An 18,761-nucleotide genomic window follows, 5' to 3' on the forward strand; every position below is an offset into this window, starting at 1 on the left:
TTTTGAAATCTGTTCTTAATGTTTTATGGTTCAGGCAATCATTTTGTGAAATGTTTGAAATGAGAGTTCGAGAGCATCTGCAGTTTGCGGAGACAAATGGAAAGGGAATGAACCAAGGGGGATAAACTGAATTCGAGGTATACGGACAGATGTACAGTCAGGCAGGGTCAGGCAGAGACAATGAGTCTACACACACACAGACACAGAAACACTCTGACACACACAGACAGACAAACACACACAGACTCACACGCATACGCACAGAGACATACAAGCACACACGCACACAAACCGCACCCCACACACACCAGAACAAACAAACAAACACATACACACACACACACACACACAACTACATTTTCTTAACCACCTCTCCAGCCCTCCGCCATGTTCTCTGACATATGCGGGGTGATAAGATTAAAACATAAACTCTCCCCCCCCCCCACACTAGACTGCTGAGTTTGCTGGCCATGTATAAGGGTGAGGGTTTGATCCCAGACGAACCCCACAGGCAGTTTCACCCTCTCGGTAGAATTCCCCAAACACAATCTATATCAAGAGTAATAGTGGATGATTCAACACATTTCATAAGCTACCATGACATAATTTACTGCAATATTGTGTGTTTGACAAATGGTTCCTTTGAAGTACATATTTATAGGGGAAACACGTTTAACTGATGAGACACTTCGGAAGGTTCAGTCACATTTCTTGGGGCAAACTAACTCTCACAAATCATCTAAAATGATTACTTAAGTTAATCGCAATCTGTCACCGCGGGGATTTCACCTGCCTGATGTAATCAGTTTGTAAGTACTTTAAACATGCTTATTTTTAAATCTGTTGAAACCTGTCCCTGTGGAGTAGCTAAATGGTATTAAAAACCCCAGGAATATTGTACCACAACATTTCATTCCGCGAAATCGCTTGTAGCATATGGGCTCAGACACTGGACAGAGTAAATGTCTGCAATGTTAGTTAGGTAGGAGAATGTGGAGAAAATATTGTACGTGTTCATTGCCGTCATTGGAGTTCCTGGTGAGTGAGCAGAGTCATTCATGTTTGGTATTTCTGTGTGTTAACCATGTGAATCTGTTTATGATCATTTGACGAGCTTCTAACTTGATGATAATTGCACAAATATCCGTCAGAAGTATCGATCCTGCCAGTTCAACATTCAGATTTTCACATTTAATAGCAAGCGGAACTAAACCTCTGTCTCTCCTCAAACTCAGGATATCGACTCGAATGTTAGTCTTGCCTTTAATGACAGCTTGTCTAGAGTTGTCCCTGTTTTGGCGACGGGCAGCTCTGCTGAAAGTAAGATTGTGGGGGCGGTGGGGGGGGGGGGTTACATCGCAAATCTCACTGTTTCTGAGTTATTGGTCAAAGAGAAAACCTGGTCCCGTGTTTTACGTCTCCCCGTAGAATCTCTCAGAGTCGGGTTTCACTGTCTATTGGTCAATAATCGGGTCTTATCACCAGAACCAGTGGCTACGCATCTGCTCACTAGAGTTATCGAATTCATCTGTGCTGTAGAATCAATCCATTAATGGAGCCCGTCAGCCTCTGATTACAGAGTTGTTTCTACTTTCCCTCTGCGACCCGTCATAAATTGGGGGACAACTTCGGCCTGATGAAGGATCTCACCCGAAACTGGAGTTTGTTCAATTCCATGTATGGTGCCTGACCTGCCGAGTTCCTCCAGTATTTTGTGTGTGCTCCTCAGTTCTGTATTCATTTTCGGCTGCACCTGATGCTGAGTTTCCTGACGCCTGGTCAGTCACGGTTAAATCAGCGACTGGAATCAGGATTAGCACTGATCGGTGTTGTTCATGCAGATCTTCTTCGTTAAATCGCCGACGAATGTCTCTGATCCCCACACTGAGGACAGCAGGTCAGAGAGGGTGTGAGCCGTGTCTGGTGTTAGATTAGCATTCGCAGACTCCAGCACTTCTGATCATTAGCTGAAACCCGATCCCGTGTTAATTCCCGGAGAATGTGCTCAATAACTCCCAATCTCTGTCTCTCTCTCCAGTGAATTTAGTGGCGATTGTGATCCTGTCCCGGGGAAAGTACGGCCTCTCTACCTGCACCACTCGCTACCTGGTGGCCATGGCAGAGGCCGATCTACTGATCGTTGTCACGCACGTCTTCTTGTATCGAATCAGTGTGTATTATTTCCCGTGGAGTTTTCTGAGCATCACCCCTGTGTGCAGTGTTACGAACGTACTGAAGTACACAGCCACAGACTGTTCTGTCTGGTTCACCGTCACCTTCACCTTTGATCGGTTTGTCACCATTTGCTGCCAGAAGCTGAAAACAAAATATTGCACCCGGAAAAATGCAGCTATGATTCTAACAACAACTGGCGGACTGTTAATTCTGAAAAACGTTCCCCGTTATTTTTCGTTAGTACATGCTGTGATAATCGAGAATATACCTTGGTTCTGTGTGACAATCGACGATTATTTCACTGACCCCGGGTGGGTGGGATATGACTGGCTCGATACGGTTTTAACTCCGCTCCTCCCTTTCGCTGGGATCCTGCTGCTCAACGCTCTGACAGTCAGACACATTTTAGTGGCCAGACGGGTCCGTAAGGGGTTGAAGGGTCAGAGCAAGGGGGAGAACCGCAGTGACCCGGAGATGGAGAGCAGGAGGAGGTCTGTGGTTTTACTCTTCACTCTCTCCGGCAGCTTCATCCTCCTCTGGATGACACTGGTTGCAAACGTCATATATTATCAGGTTTTGGGAAAAGGTTTTCAGTTCACTTCTTCTGAGTGGATCTTCCACTTCGTCGGGATTTTGCTGAGGGATTTCAGCTGCTGTACGAACACATTTATTTACGTGGTAACTCAGTCGAAATTCAGGGAGCAGGTGATGAGCCCGGTGAAATATCCGGTCAATTCAGTGCTTCAGTTCATTAATAAAGCCGCGTCCTAAGCACAACCCAGCGGCGGCCGCAATGTCTCCACTCCGGGATCCAGTACCTCACATTCACCACCTGATCTCCCAGTTGCTACTGCCGGGCGGATTGTCCCATCGACCGTCTGCTCCGGAATTTCAAGATAGTGCCAGGTGTCTGTCAAAGAACCACTCCAGGATGCCGATCACCAAGCGCTCTGCGGAAATGCCCAGCCATTCCCTTTCATGCCCAGTAACCTGACCGCTGACATGTCCAGAGGACGGCAGAGCTACTCTGCTGCTGGGTAGTAATGCGATATCAATCAATCCGGTTTCCGCCTTCCACATGATTTACTGGCAAACGTGAAGAGAAAATGTATATGTATAGAGAGAGTGAGCAAGAGGAGAGGTAAGAGTGTTAAGAAAGAGAGAGACTGAGGCGGGGGTGGGGGAGAAAGAGAGAGGGAGAAAGGGACAGAGAGAGAGAGGACTGTGGAGCAGAGTGGAGATCCTGGGAAGGAGTTTGGGAGAGGTTGAGCGGAACAAGGAGTGAGAACTCAGGAAAGAAAGAGAGAGAGAAACGGGGACAGAGACTGACAGATAAGAGATCCGAGATAAACAGCGACGGGGAAGCGAGGGTAAGAGAGACGGGCGGGGTTTGGGGAAGGGAAGGGCGAGAGGGATTGAGGGGAACTGGGGAGAGAGGAGCAGACAGAGTGGAATTGTTGAGGAGGAAGAGACGAATGTAGGTGAAGGGAGAGTGGGAAGAGAGAGGAGGAGGCAGTGGGAGACAGAGAGTGGGAAGAGAGAGGAGGAGGCAGTGGGAGACAGAGAGTGGGAAAGAGACCGTGGGAGACAAGAGATGGAGAGAAAGACAGGGTGAGGGAATGGGGACAGGAAGTGGAGATAGTGAAAAGTGCTGCGGGGAGAGTTGGAAGAAATGGCGGTTTTTTTTGGCTGCGGGATGAAGGACAGGGGTGTGTGTGCGAGAGGGAGAGACAGAGAGAGACAGAGAGGCAGAAACGCAGGGAACGAGAGGTGCAGTCTGGAGTAAAGGATGGAGAGAGAGGTAGATAACGGAAGTCAATGTGGAGTCGGAGGATCACGGAGAATGACACGACCTCGTGGAGTACCGGGACACAGGTAAACACTGACAGACGGGGCGGTGAAGGAGGCGGACGTGGTACAGGAGTCGGGGCGTCACGTGACAGCAGTAGGAGCAGTCACGTGACCGCACTGGGGGTGTTGTGAGCGGTTCTGGTCTCCCAGCAACAGGAAGGCTGTGAGAAAGCCAGAGAGGGCGCAGTAAACATTCACGGGGAATGTTTGGAAAACCGATGATACGGTAGAGGAAGAGGCCCCGAACCCCGCCATGTTTTACAGACACACAGAAATGTGTCTGTGAAAAAAGCCTCTTAAAACCCCTTATCGTATCGATCTCCGCCAGTAGCCACGACAGCACATTCCAGGCACGCAGCGCGCTCTGTGTAATAAGAAACTTGTGTAGCACGTTGTCTCTGATCTGTCCCACACTCACCTTGAAATCATGTCCTCTGGTAATAGAGATTATCACCCTGTGAACAAACGATGTCGGTTCTCTTCTCTCAGATCCCTTCTCAGCCTCAGTCTGCCTCAGGTCTCCCCTCAGCCCCCATCGCTACAGAGGAAACAACTGATGTCTGTCCGACCTTTCATTCCCTCTGATCCATGAAGCAACCCCTCCATTTCCAGAACATCAGCTCTCACACGATCCTCCCTCCGCCGTAACAGGGTTAGAGTTCCTCCTGTTGTCAACTAGCGACCCATGGTTCTGTGGTGGTGATGGAGACACCCGGATGGTAAGATGCGTCCAGGTGCCAGAGACAAGGATGTCTCCGATCACCCCCGTGTCATTCTAAAGGGGGAGGGTGAGAAACCAAAATTGTTGGTACACATTGGCACCAATGACAGGTAGAAAAAGGTGAGCAGGTCCTGAAGAGAAATTTTGGGAGCTGGGTAAGGGGTTTGGGAACCGATGTGCTCCCGCCGAGGATGAGGTAGTTGGTTTGTAAACAGAGACAGTATGTTGTGAGACTGCTGCCAATGAGAGGCTGCTGATAGGGCCTAGAATGCCTGCGAGGTGGCTTTGGAGAGCAGATCGTGGTTGAGCCCACTAAGGGATCTGCTGTTCTGGACAGGGTGTGATGCAATGAAGCGGGATTGAATTTGCAATTTGAGAAGGGGAAGCTGAACGTAGATGCAGTGTTGCAGTGGAATGATGGAAACTGCAGAGGCCTGAGAGAGGAGCTGGCCAAAAGTGATTGGAAAAGACCAATGACACCGATAACGTCAAAGCAACAATGGGTGGAATTTCTGGAATCAATTCAGAAAGCGCAGGATATACACATCCCAAAGAAGAAGAAGTAGATTGGGAGGCAGATTTTGGAAAGGTGCAAAAATAACAGGGTTGTTATCATGGGTGACTTTAACTTCCCTAATATTGATTGGCACCTCATCAGTTCCAAGGGTTTAGATGGGGCAGAGTTTGTTAAGTGCGTCCAGGACGGCTTCCTGTCACAGGATGAGGACAGGTCGACCTGGGGAATGCCATACTAGATCTACAACTAGGTAATGAACTGGGTCAGGTCACAGATCTCTCAGTGTGTGAGCATCTGGGGGACAGTGACCACCGCTCCCTGGCCTTTAGCATTATCATGGGAAATGATAGAATCAGAGAGCACAGGAAAATTTTTAATTGGGTAAAGGCAAATTATGAGGCTGTAAGGCTAGAACTTGCGGGTGTGAATTGAGATGATGATTTTGCAGGGAAATGTACTATGGACATGTGGTCGATGTTTAGAGATCTCTTGAGGGATGTTAGGGACAAATTTGTCCCGGTGACGAAGATAAAGACAGCATACATGAGGTTTAGGAAGCAAGGATCAGATGGTTCTATTGAGGAATACAGGGAAGCAAGAAAGGAGCTAAGAAGGGGCTGAGAAGAGCAAGAAGGGGGGCATGAGAAGGCCCTAGCAAGTAGGATAAAGGAAAATCCCAAGGCATACTTCAATTATGTGAAGAACAAAAGGATGACAGGAGTGAAGGTAGGACCGATTGGAGATAAAGGTGGGAAGATGTGACTGGAGGCTGTGGAAGTGAGCGAGGTCCTCAATGAATACTTCTCTTCAGTATTCACCGATGAGTGGGAACTTGATGATGGTGAGGACAATATGAGTGAAGTTGATGTTCTGGAGCATGTTGATATTCAGGGAGAGGAAGTGTTGGAGTTGTCAAAATACATTAGGACAGATAAGTCCCCGGGGCCTGACGGCATATTCCCCAGGCTGCTCCACGAGGAGAGTGAAGAGATTGCTGAGCCTCTGACTAGGATCTTTATGTCCTCGTTGGCCACAGGAATGGTACCGGAGGATTGGAGGGAGGCGAATGTTGTTCCCTAGTTCAAAAAAGGTAGTAGGGATAGTCCGGGTAATTATAGACCAGTGAGTTTTACGTCTGTGGTGGGAAAGATGTTGGAAAAGTTTGGTAGGGATAGGACCTATAGGCATTTAGAGAATCATGGTCTGATCAGGGATAGTCAGCATGGCTTTGTGAAGGGCAGATCGTGTCTAACAAGCCTGATAGAGTTATTTGAGGAGGTAAGCAGGCATATAGATGAGGGTAGTGCAGTGGATGTGATCTATATAGATTTTAGTAAGGCATTTGACAAGGTTCCACACAGTAGGCTTATTCAGAAAGTTAGAAGGCATGGAATCCAGGGAAGATTGGCCAGGTGGATTCAGAATTGACTTGCCTGCGGAAAGCAGAGGGTGGTGGTGGAGGGAGTACATTCAGATTGGAGAATTGTGCCTTGTCGTGTCCCACAAGGATCTGTACTGGGACCTCTGCTTTTCGTAATTTTTATTAATGCCTGGATGTCGGGGTAGAAGGGTGGGTTGGCAAGTTTGCAGACGACACAAACGTTGGTGGTGTTGTAGATAGTGTAGAGGATTGTCAAAGATTGCAGAGAGACGTTGATAGGATGCAGAAGTGGGCTGAGGAGTGGCAGATGGAGTTCAACCCGGAGAAGTGTGAGGTGGTACACTTTGGAAGGACAAACTCCAAGGCAGAGTACAGAGTAAATGGCAGGATACTTGGTAGTGTGGAGGAGCAGAGGGATCTCGGGGTACATGTCCCCAGATCCCTGAAAGTTGCCTCACAGGTGGATAGGGTAGTTAAGAAAGCTTATGGGGTGTTAGCTTTCATAAGTCAAGGGATAGAGTTTAAGAGTCGTGATGTAATGATGCAGCTCTATAAAACTCTGGTTAGGCCACACTTGGAGTACTGTGTCCAGTTCTGGTCACCTTACTATAGGAAGGATGTGGAAGCATTGGAAAGGGTACAGAGGAGATTTACCAGGATGCTGCCTGGTTTAGAAAGTATGCATTATAATCAGAGATTAAGGGAGCTAGGGCTTTACTCTTTGGAGAGAAGGAGGATGAGAGGAGACACGATAGAGGTGTACAAGATAATAAGACGAATAGATAGAGTGGATAGCCAGCGCCTCTTCCCCAGGGCACCACTGCTCAATACAAGAGGTCAAGGCTTTAAGGTAAGGGATGGGAAGTTCAAGGGGGATATTAGAGGAAGGTTTTTTACTCAGAGAGTGGTTGGTGCGTGGAATACACTGCCTGAGTCAGTGGTGGAGGCAGATACACTGGTGAAGTTTAAGAGACAACTAGACAGGCATGTGGAGGAATTTAAGGTGGAGGCTTATATGGGAGATAGGGTTTGAGGGTCGGCACAACATTGTGGGCCGAAGGGCCTGTACTGTACTGTACTATTCTATGTTCTATGTTCTATAAGTATTCAAAAGGCAAGATAGTCCATAAGACCATGAGATGCAGGAGCAGAATTTGAACATCTGGCCCATCGACCCCGCTTCACCATATCACCATATCATCCTGGTTGACCCAATTTTCCTCTCAGACCCAATCTCCTGTCTTCTTCCCGTATTCCTTCATACGCTGAACAATCAATCATATTTCACCTTCGGTATTAAATGTATAGAGAGACTTGGCCTCCACAGCCGCCTGTGACAAAGAATTACACAGATTCACCACTCTGGCTAAAGAAATTCCTCCTCATCTCCGTTCTAACAGGATGCCCTCTGTTATTGGTCATCCGGTCTTAGACTCACCGACCATAAGAAAAAATCCTGTCCACATCCACTCTGTCAATGCTCCTCAACGTTAGATTGGTATCAATGAGTTCACCCCCTTTTTTTAAATTCTGGCCCAGAGACATCAATGATAATATGACAACCTATTCAACACTGGAACCGTTTTCATGCACCTCCTTTGAATCCCCTCGAGATTCAGCACATCTGTTCTAAGATAAGGAGCCCAAACCTGCTCAGAATACTACAAGTGAGGCCTGACCAGAGCTTTATAATGTTTCAACATTCCATCCTTCCTTTTACTTTTCAGTCCTCATGAAATGATGCTAACATTAAATTTGTCTTCCTCACCACAGTCTCAACTTACAAATTAACCTTAGGGAACTCAGCACAAGGATTCCCAGATTCCTCTTTTCCCCAATCTCCCATTTCTCTCTACCACTCCCAACTCTCGCTTTTTTTCTCTCCATCATCTCGTTGTCTTCTCTCTCTTTTCCGTACCCCTCTCCCTTCTTCAACTCCCTTTCACACTCTCCTTTCTCCCTCCCACTCCGCTCCCTTTCCTCTCTCCCCGTCTCCGTTCACATGCTCTCCCCACTCGCACGTGTCCACCTCCCATCCTTCACCCTCCCTTTTAAATCCCCCACAACTCACACACCCTTCACTCTCCCATTTCCCACTCTCCCTTTCCTCTTCCACTGCACGATCTCCATTCTCTCTCCCTTCCCATTGTCCCTTCTTTGTCTCCTGCTCCCCTCTCTCCCTTCTCTCTCTCCCACTCACCACTCTCCTTTCTCCCCCACTCCCCACGCTCCCTTCTCTCTCTCCCCCCCCCTCCACTGTCCCTCCTCTCTCGGTCACTCCCCACTCTACCTTCTCACTCACCCACACACCACCCTCACTTCTGCTCCCGCTCCCCACTCTCCCTTCTCTTTCTCCCTCTCGGCTCTCTCCATTCTCTCTCCCACAACTTACAACCACTTCTCTCTTCTATTCCCCATTCTCCCTTCCTTCTGCCCGAGTGTCTTATTCCATTCTCTCTCACACAATCGCTCTCAGATTTATCACTTCCTTTCCCTACCCACTCACCGAATTCTCTTTCGCATTCCTGACTCTCTCTCCTCACTGACCCACGCTGACGCTCGTTTCTTTCTTTCCCACACCCCCCGTCCCTTCTGTCTTTCACTTTCCACTCTTCTCTGTCACCTACCGACGTTCCCCTTTCTCTCCCACACAATCATCTCCCCCATCTCTCCGTCCCAATCACCACACTCTCTTCCCTCTCTCTCACTCCCACCCTAACTTATCTTTCTCCCACTCTCCACACTCCCTCTCTCTCTCTCCCATTGCACATTCTCCTGTATCGTGTTCCAACTCCTCACTGTCCCATCTCTCTCTCTCACACTTCCGACCCTTCATTCTATCTCACCCACACCCCACTCCCCACCCCCACCAACCCTACCTTCTCCCTTTCTGGAGTGCACTTCCTCTGTCTCCCTTAACTTTATCCCATTCCCCACTCTCTCTTTTCTTTCCAACCATCTCTCTTCCTTCTCTGTCTACCACTCCCCATTCCCCCTTCTCTTTCTTCCTTCCCACTCTCTTCCTCTCTCCCCACACCGCACTGTCCCTTCTCTCTCACCACTCTCCACCTTCATTTCTCTCTCTCCAACTTCACAATCTCACATCTCTGTCTCCCACTCCCTTCTCTACATTCTCTGTGCCAATCCACATCCTATATTGCCTGTCTCCCATTTACGCTCTCCAAAATCTTATTTTCTCCCACAGCCTACTCTCCATTCTCGTCTCATTCCTCACCTGCCCGCTTCCATCTTTCCCATTACCCACAGTCCCTTCACTTCACCTCACTCGACCACCTTCCCTCTCTCCCACTCCCACTCTCCACTCTCCCTTATCTCTTCCCCACTTCCCATTCTCCACTGCTCACCCAGACTGCTTTTCCTCACTCTCTACCTCCTCCCATTCCACTTTTCTATCCCGCATTCTGTTTCCAAATCCCCATCCTGCTTTCTCTCCCGCTACCCACTCTCGGTTCTCCGTCTCTGAACCTAATCTTCTTTCCACATTCCCACTCTCCTTGTTCTCTCCCAATCCGCACTCGCTCTTCCTCCTCTCCAACTCCATTCCCCAATCCCCTTTTTTCCCCTTCCCTTCGCTCTATCCTCTCTAAAACTCGTCATCTCTCTATCCCATATTTAATTATTCTCCAGCTTTTTTGTTTCCATTCTCACTGCTACTCTGTCTACCCCTTTCACTATCCAGTAGTGTTTGGTTTCCCTTTTCTTCACAGCTAAAGATATGGAGGGAGGGATAGAAGAGGAGAGATGGGAGAAAGGGCTGCAGAAAGAGGGATGGGTGGACAGCGACGGCGGAGAGAGAGTTAAGGGAGAGAGACTGGGGGAGGGATGGAGACGGGGTAGAGAGACGGCGAGAGAGAGGGAGGGAAAAGAGGACTAGGGAGTAGGGGAGGGGGGACGGAGCGAGAGAGGGCGGATGGAGATGGGGAGAGAGACTGTGGGAAGAAAGGAGACGGAAGAAGAGAGGACTGGGGAGTGAGGGATGGAGGGAGCGATAGAGGGTGGAAGGAGATGGGGAGAATGACCGTGGGAGGGAGTCAGTAGGAGAGAGAGGAAGAGTGGAGAAGGATGCAGAGAGAGGGCAGAGGAGAGTGAGATAAACAGGCATCAGAGAAGACTGGAGAAGAGGGAAAGATGAATGTAGAGGGTGAGATGATTGATAGAGGCGGGGGAAGAAAGAGAGGCGGGGGAACTGGAGGGACGGGGGAGGGACACAAAGATGGTATTGGAGAGAGATGTTGCAGAGAAGTCGGAAAAAGCGATACGGGGGGAGAGAGATGGAGCACAGAAAATGGGGAACGAAAGACAGGGGAGAAAAAAAGAGACGGGGAAGAAAGAAAGATTGGGAGAGAGAGAAGCGCTAGTATGAGAAGGAAAGAGAACCGAGATTGAGAGAGATGGGGAGGGAGACGGAGAATGTATGACAGGGGGAAAGCGGAAGAAAAGAGAGATGCGGATGAGAGACGGGGATAAACATTGGATGGAGAGACCGAGGGATTGAACAGGGCTGGAAAGAGACGAGGGAGAGAGAGAAACAAACGTAACTTTCTCCAAGTCCTGTCTCTCGTTTCTCTTCTCACTCCTCACCCAGTATCTCTCTCTCTCTCTCTCTCTCATCTATCTTTCTGTCTCCCCCCCCCCCCCCCCCCCCGTTGCTTTGCCTCTCGTCTCTCTATCCGGTCCCTCCATATACCTGCCAACTCTCTACCCTCCTCTCTTAACCACTCTCACACCACCTTCTCTCTCTCTGCTTCTGTCTCACATTTCGCCTTCCCTCGCTTCTCTCTACCCCCATTTCTCTTCCCATCACCCTCTCTTTACCTCCCTCGTCTCCCCGTCTCTCTCTCTGCAGTTTCCATTTTGTCAATTCTGCCTTCTCTGTCACGCTCGCCTGTCTCTCTCCCTCTCATTTCTAATACCGCCGTCTCCCTTATACCATAAGATCATAACACCATAACATATAGGAGTATTAGACCATTGGGCCGATCGAGCTTATACTGCCATTTCAAAATAGTGTATCCAATTTTGCTCTCAACCCCAATGTCTGGTGTTCTCCTGGTATACCTTCATAGCCTGGCCTCCCCGTTTGTCTCTCACACCTGCAGTCTCTCTCTCCAACCCCCGTCTCTCCCTTTCCCCAATTCACTACCCTATTTCTCTGTCTGTGGTCCCTCACTCTCCCCGGTCTCTTTCCCGCACCTCTCTCCCCCGTCTCTCTCTCGGATCATCTCTTGGCCCGGTCTTTCTCAATCTTGTCTCACTCTCCCCAATCTCTTTCCTTCCACCTTCCCTATCTCTTTCTCTCTTCGCTCGTATCTTTCTCGCCCCCCACATCTCTCTCTCACTCTCTCTCCACCGTCTCTCTCAAAGCCCGCCTCTCTGACTCCGTCTCTCTGACCCTTGTCTTTCTCACTGTCTCCTGTCTCTCTCTGCTTCAGTCTCTTTCCTTCCGATCCCGCCGTTTCCACTGTCTGTAAGTGTCAATCTATCTCTCGCTTTGTGTCTCGCTTTCTTTGGATCTGTCTGGTAGCCTCTCTCCCTCTAATCTCATTCTCTCTCCCTCTCTCTATCTGTATCTGTCGTTCTCCCTCTGTCTCCCTCCCATTCTCTCCGCCACGTTTCTTTTCTCTCTGTCACAATGGGGGTCGTTGATAGCGGACCCAAATCCAAGACACAGACACTGAAGTACTAGGAACAGAACAAGGATGCAGGACCTGGGCGAGGACATGGACAAGAAACAGGGAAACCAGACAAGGAGCCATGATCTAGGAGCCTGGGCTTGAACCCTAAGCCAGACACTGGACAAGGACCCAGAACCTGGGTCTTGCCTCGGGCTCGGCCACCAGAATCAGGCAAGGACATGACATGACTGCAGGACTGGAGGCTGGGGTCTTGAGGCTTGAGGCTTGGAGACAGGCTTGGGGTCTTGAGGCTTGAGGCTTGCAGGCAGGCTGGGGGTCTTGAGACTTGAGGCTTGCAGGCAGGCTTAGGGTCTTGAGTCTTGTGTCCAGGGTACTTCGAGGCTTGGGTTTGGACTCCGAGCCAGGGACTGGGCTAGGACCCAGAACCTGGGACTTGACTCAGGCTCGGACTCCAGAACTAGGCGAGGACAAAACGAGGCTACAGGACTGGATATGGCTTGGGTCAGGAACTCCTGGGTAGGGCGAGACAGAAGGACAGGTAAAGGCACATGGACAGGACACGGATAGGACTGGACGAGGCACGGACTGGACGAGGGCTTTCAGGAGCACGGAGCCTTGGACTAGGAGTGACGGGAGCATGGAACACAGAGCCAGGACCCCTCCTTGTGAACAGGACGTAGGGCTGGGACTCATACACATAACACAGAGTCGGGACCCCTCCTTGGGAACAGGACGTAGGGCCGGGACTCATACACAGACCCAGAACGCTGAACATGAAGAGACGGATCCCAACACAAGGTGGCGGCAAATGCCCGGACCCACCTAGCGAAGGCGAGGACATAGAGACAGTTCCTGACACTAGGTAGCGGCAAACGGCCGGACCTACCTAGCGAAATTGTGGACACAGAGAGACAATTCCTGACAACGAAAGACAGTTCCTGATCTTGACCTAACAATACCCCGGTCTTCCTCCAGTGGTAAAACTTCAGCGATACAGGCGGTGTATCCGGCCGAGGTGAGTAGGCAGAGAGTCAGACTAGGTATCCAGGCAGAGAGTCAGGCGAGGAATCCTGGCAGAGAGTCAAGCGAGGTATCCAGGCAGAGAGTCAGGCGAGGGGGGAAAAGACAGGGAGGGGAACAGAATAGTCCAGCTGGGAATCCCTGGTGTGCAGAGGTATTTATGTCTCGTCCCCAAAACGAGAATCATGTACCTGCAACAGAAACTGGGGAAAACCAGAAACCCTGGAATAAGGAACTATGGACCGGACCGTGAACCGGAATACAGACTTCACGGACCGGACCATGACACTCTCCAATTCTACTCTCTCCCTCTTTTTCTCTGCTCCACTATTCCCTTCCTCATTCCACTCCCGCCCAAGGAAAAGAGCACTGGTTGTGGGAGGGGTCTTGGTTTGCAGTGTGAGTAGCAGGCGACAGAATGAAATTAGAGAGAGAGAGAGAGATGGAAAGCATCAAACCCCACCACCCTTATCACAGTCAGCGTCACCAAGACGAAGGAATTGATTTCGGAATTTAGGATGGGAAAGTCGGGAAGTCGGAAAGTCACACACCAACACCGATCGAGGAGTCATTTCTGGATGGGGTGACTAACCACGTTATTGTGTGCCGGTATCTCTCATACAATCCCTTAAATATGCGCACCTCCCAAACTCATCCTAACACCACCACTCCCCCGCCCACACGCCCCCTCCCGCCGTCAGTGGCTGCTCCCAAATCCACCGAAACACCCATATTCGCTGACAAATGTATATGTGCGCGCACATCGGCAAATCCCCATGTATCCTCATATTCGCCAAAACTCCTCGAACCCGCCAACACTCCCAAATCCACCGACATGCCCAGCTCTGTGCGCACCCCAAACCCGTTGACTATAGCACAAGCACATTAGAATATCCCAGAGCAAGAATGGTTTCAAACACTTCATAAAATAGCTGCCTGAATTATTACTGTATCTATTTCTGTCTGGATTTCTGTGTGTTTATATGCTTCCGCGTGTTTGTCAGTCCGTCTTATTGTGTGTCTGTGTCAGACCAGCTAGCAGACGGCGTTCAGTCTTTGACGAGACATTGTGGCTGCTGTGAACACCTGGCTAGTGCGGAAGAAACCCTTCAGGACACCAGAGGGATGTGTGTACAATAGTTCGGGGAACTAAATAGCATTGCATTGTTTGTACGGGATACAGCAATATCATGGGTTTAATTCTGAAAATGGGAGAGCACGGACAGTCTCAATGCATTGAGGAAGTTGAATAGGGAATGAAAGAGTGAACCGTTTGATGAACCCAGGCCTGAACTCGTTGGGTTTAGAAAGAAAAATGATGGAGATATCAGATTGAAACTAATCGAATATTGAATGCACACTGAACACAGTGGAGACCTGGGGAGGGAGATATGAAAGTGTCGTTGTATTTGTGTGTGTGTGTATATCTTGTGTCTATGCGCCTGTCCTGTCTGTGTTTGCATGTTTGTATGCTCTTCAAAAAAAATCTCGTAAGCATTCCAGCGGTTACCTTTCTTTGAATCCCGCACCAACCTGATGTTCCCAATCCTCCTGCACATTGAGATCCCCCATGACTACTGTAATTTTGATTTTGTCATGCATTTTCTATCTCCCGTGGTAACTCGTAGACCACATCCCGACTATTGTTCCAGGGCCTGTTTATAACTCCCATCAGGATCCTTTTCAGTTATCTATTCACAGTAGTTCGACGTCTTCGCATCTTATGCAACTTCTTTATAATAAGTTTATTTCTTTTTTTTTAACCAAGAAAGCCACACCTCCACTTCTGCCTTCCTGCCTGTCTTTTCGATACAATGTGTATCCTTGGACGTTGAGCTCCCAGCCATAATCTTCCTTCAGCCACGATTCAGTGATGACTGCAACATCATCATCAAAGCAGGGAGAGAGAAACCGGGGAATTATAGACCGATTAGCCTAACGTCAGTGGTGGGGAAACTGCTGGAGTCAGTTATTAAAGATGTGATAAAAGCACATTTGGAAAGCGGTGAAATGATCAGACAAAGTCAGCATGGATTTGTGAAAGGAAAATCATGTCTGACGAATCTCATAGTATTTTTTGAGGATGTAACTAGTAGAGTGGATAGGGGAGAACCAGTGGATGTGGTATATTTGGATTTTCAAAAGGCTTTTGACAAGGTCCCACACAGGAGATTAGTGTGCAAAATTAAAGAACATGGTATTGGGGGTAAGGTATTGATGTGGATGGAGAATTGGTTAGCAGACAGGAAGCAAAGAGTGGGAATTAACGGGACCTTTTCAGAATGGCAGGCGGTGACTAGTGGGGTACCGCAAGGCTCAGTGCTGGGACCCCAGTTGTTTACAATATATATTAATGACTTGGATGAGGGAATTAAATGCAGCATCTCCAAGTTTGCGGATGACACGAAGCTGGGTGGCAGTGTTAGCTGTGAGGAGGATGCTAAGAGGATGCAGAGTGACTTGGATAGGTTGGGTGAGTGGGCAAATTCATGGCAGATGCAATTTAATGTGGATAAATGTGAAGTTATCCACTTTGGTGGCAAAAATAGGAAAACAGATTATTATCTGAATGGTGGCCGATTAGGAAAAGGGGAGGTGCAACGAGACCTGGGTGTCATTATACACCAGTTATTGAAAGTGGGCATGCAGGTACAGCAGGCGGTGAAAAAGGCGAATGGTATGCTGGCATTTATAGCGAGAGGATTCGAGTACAGGAGCAGGGAGGTACTACTGCAGTTGTACAAGGCCTTGGTGAGACCACATCTGGAGTATTGTGTGCAGTTTTGGTTCCCTAATATGAGGAAAGACATCCTTGCCATACAGGGAGTACAAAGAAGGTTCACCAGATTGATTCCTGGGATGGCAGGACTTCCATATGAAGAAAGACTGGATGAAATGGGCTTGTACTCGTTGGAATTTAGAAGATTGAGGGGGGATCTGATTGAAACGTATAAAATCCTAAAGGGATTGGACAGGCTAGATGCAGTAAGGTTGTTCCCGATGTTGGGGAAGTCCAGAACGAGGGGTCACAGTTTGAGGATAAAGGGGAAGCCTTTTAGGACCGAGATTAGGAAAAACTTCTTCACACAGAGAGTGGTGAATCTGTGGAATTCTCTGCCACAGGAAACCGTTGAGGCCAGTTCATTGGCTATATTTAAGAGGGAGTTAGATATGGCCCTTGTGGCTACGGGGATCAGCGGGTATGGAGGGAAGGCTGGGGCAGGGTTCTGAGTTGGATGATCAGCCATGATCATAATAAATGGCGGTGCAGGCTCGAAGGGCCGAATGGCCTACTCCTGTACCTATTTTCTATGTTTCTATGTTTCTATCATACCTGTCAATCTGTAACTGGGCTACATTTTTTTTAGCGCTGGAAATGGTTACATCCCGACACGCGGGACAGAAACAAGGTCGCATTGTGTATTCCAGCTAATGCCGGCCGGTTTAGCAAGCAGAGTGACGGACACCCCCGCTGAAATCCGGAGGAAAACACACAGAGGATGCAGAGGGGGATCACAAAGTCGAGGAAGGAGGACCGGGTCGAGACGTCCGGTGGGTAATACCGTTCCGGCTGACCGGAAGTGCACTGAGAGTGGTAAGCGTGAAGGAGTTGGGTGCTTACTGATCTGGTTAACAACAGATGGTGCAATCCGGGTCATTTACGATCGAGGAACGTGTTTGCAGACTGGATATTGAACTTTTTACTGTTGGACTTCGGCCACATTCCACCGTGATACAACACTTGGCGGCACGGAAGGTCGTTCCTGCCTGTGACCATCGAACGTGCAGCTCCTCCGGTGGAGGGTCAGACACCCTGAGCCAATAGACTGGTCCTGGAGTTGTTTTCCATCTGGCATAGTTAGCATTTTGTTGTTTGATTGTTTGTGGTTTTTGTATTGCTATATTTACGCTCTATTCTTGGTTGCTGCGGCTGTAACGAACCCCAATTTCCCTCGGGATCAATAAAGTACATCTATCTATCTATCTATGTATCTAAGTTCATCGACCTTATTAGGCATGCTGCGCGCAATCAAATATAACATCTCCAGGCCTGTATTCACCTTTCGGATTTAGTACGCCTTTTACGTTGCGACTCATCCTAGTGCCTGTTATGTTTCTTACCATGAGTGTCTCCTTGCAAGGAGTCTCACTACACATTGTCCCTGCTTGTAAACAAACAGCCTCATCTTCATCACTATCACTCCGGTTATTACCCCCCCCCCCCGCTAAATTAGTTTAAAACCACCCGGACCAACCTACCCGCAGGGATATTAGTCAACCCTTTTGATTCAGACCATTTGTACAGGTCATACTATTCCCAGAAGAGATTCCAACGATACATCAATCTGAGCCCCTGCTCCCTGCATCAGTTCTGGAGAGACAGACACCAGTACCCAGTGGAGTGCGTGCTGGATAGGGTGACTGGTTTCATGTTCTTGCGTGCCACTGTCTCTGAGAATCTATTCCTGGCCTAACTCATTGATGGGAAAGCACGCCAGTGGTCACCAAATACTTCAGCGATTCTGAACTGGTTGCATCACCGTGTGCAATGGAACCTCTAATGAACTGAATTGCAAAAGGCTGCAGAGGCTTGTAGACTCAGACAGATTCATCGGGCACAACTCTCCCCACCATCAGGGACACCTTTAACAGCTGGTGCCTCAGTTCAGTGGCATCCATTACTAAAGACCTCCAATATCCAGGACATGCCTCACCCGGGGGAGAGGTCCAGGAGCCTGAAGAACAATTCTCAAAACATCAGAAATAGCTTCTCCTCCCTACCATCAGATTCATGAACAGTCCACGACCACCTGAACAATGGCCGAAAGCTTCAAAATATATTTATGATCAAAGTATTTATTCAGAGTGCAACTCTAAGATTGGCAAACATCAAACACCTAACACGTGAGGAAAGAAGAAATTACAGAAATGGCAAAAAGCGATCGAGCAACACATACAATATCAAACATCAAACCAGCAGTGCACCGGGAATCATTTTAGTTCAGCATCGCTCAGCCAGTTCAGTTAATCACTTTTTTCCAAAATATTCATTAAATATTGTAATTTATTGTACTATTTGTCTTTGCGCGGGACCGTTACCGCAAAACAAACAGCATTCAGTCATGTAAGTGAAATTATTTCAAGTGCTGATTGTTATGTCCCTTTAGATTTTCTTTGCAGTTTTATTTCTCGCCAGTCGATGTCTCTCTTGTAACTTTGCAGCCGTTGTTTACGCCCTGTTACTTCGTTGCTCAGCAATTGAGCTTCGACATCAGGTCGGCCATTTTATGATCACTTGCATATTTCATTCGCCATTAAGTAGAAACAGCTCATTACCATTCGCAGGAAATGTAATTAACATTCGAGTCCGGCTCTTCTGCGAATACCTAGAAGAACTGACATTTCACACAGCTCCTTGCGCACCGGAACGCGCTGTGA

The 18,761-nt window shown here is 48.6% G+C and overlaps 1 protein-coding gene and 1 pseudogene across 2 annotated transcripts in view; one reads left to right on the top strand and one right to left on the bottom strand.

Moving 5' to 3' along the window:
• The window catches only part of LOC134340926 (oocyte zinc finger protein XlCOF6-like), a 408,299-nt gene that overhangs the window by 259,591 nt on the left and 129,947 nt on the right, over positions 1-18,761 (bottom strand). The gene's annotated exons all lie outside the window — the stretch shown is intronic.
• On the top strand, positions 696-2,946 carry LOC134340938 (probable G-protein coupled receptor 139; annotated as a pseudogene).

The sequence above is a fragment of the Mobula hypostoma genome, chromosome X2, assembly GCF_963921235.1.
Source record: "Mobula hypostoma chromosome X2, sMobHyp1.1, whole genome shotgun sequence".
NCBI lineage: Eukaryota > Metazoa > Chordata > Chondrichthyes > Myliobatiformes > Myliobatidae > Mobula > Mobula hypostoma.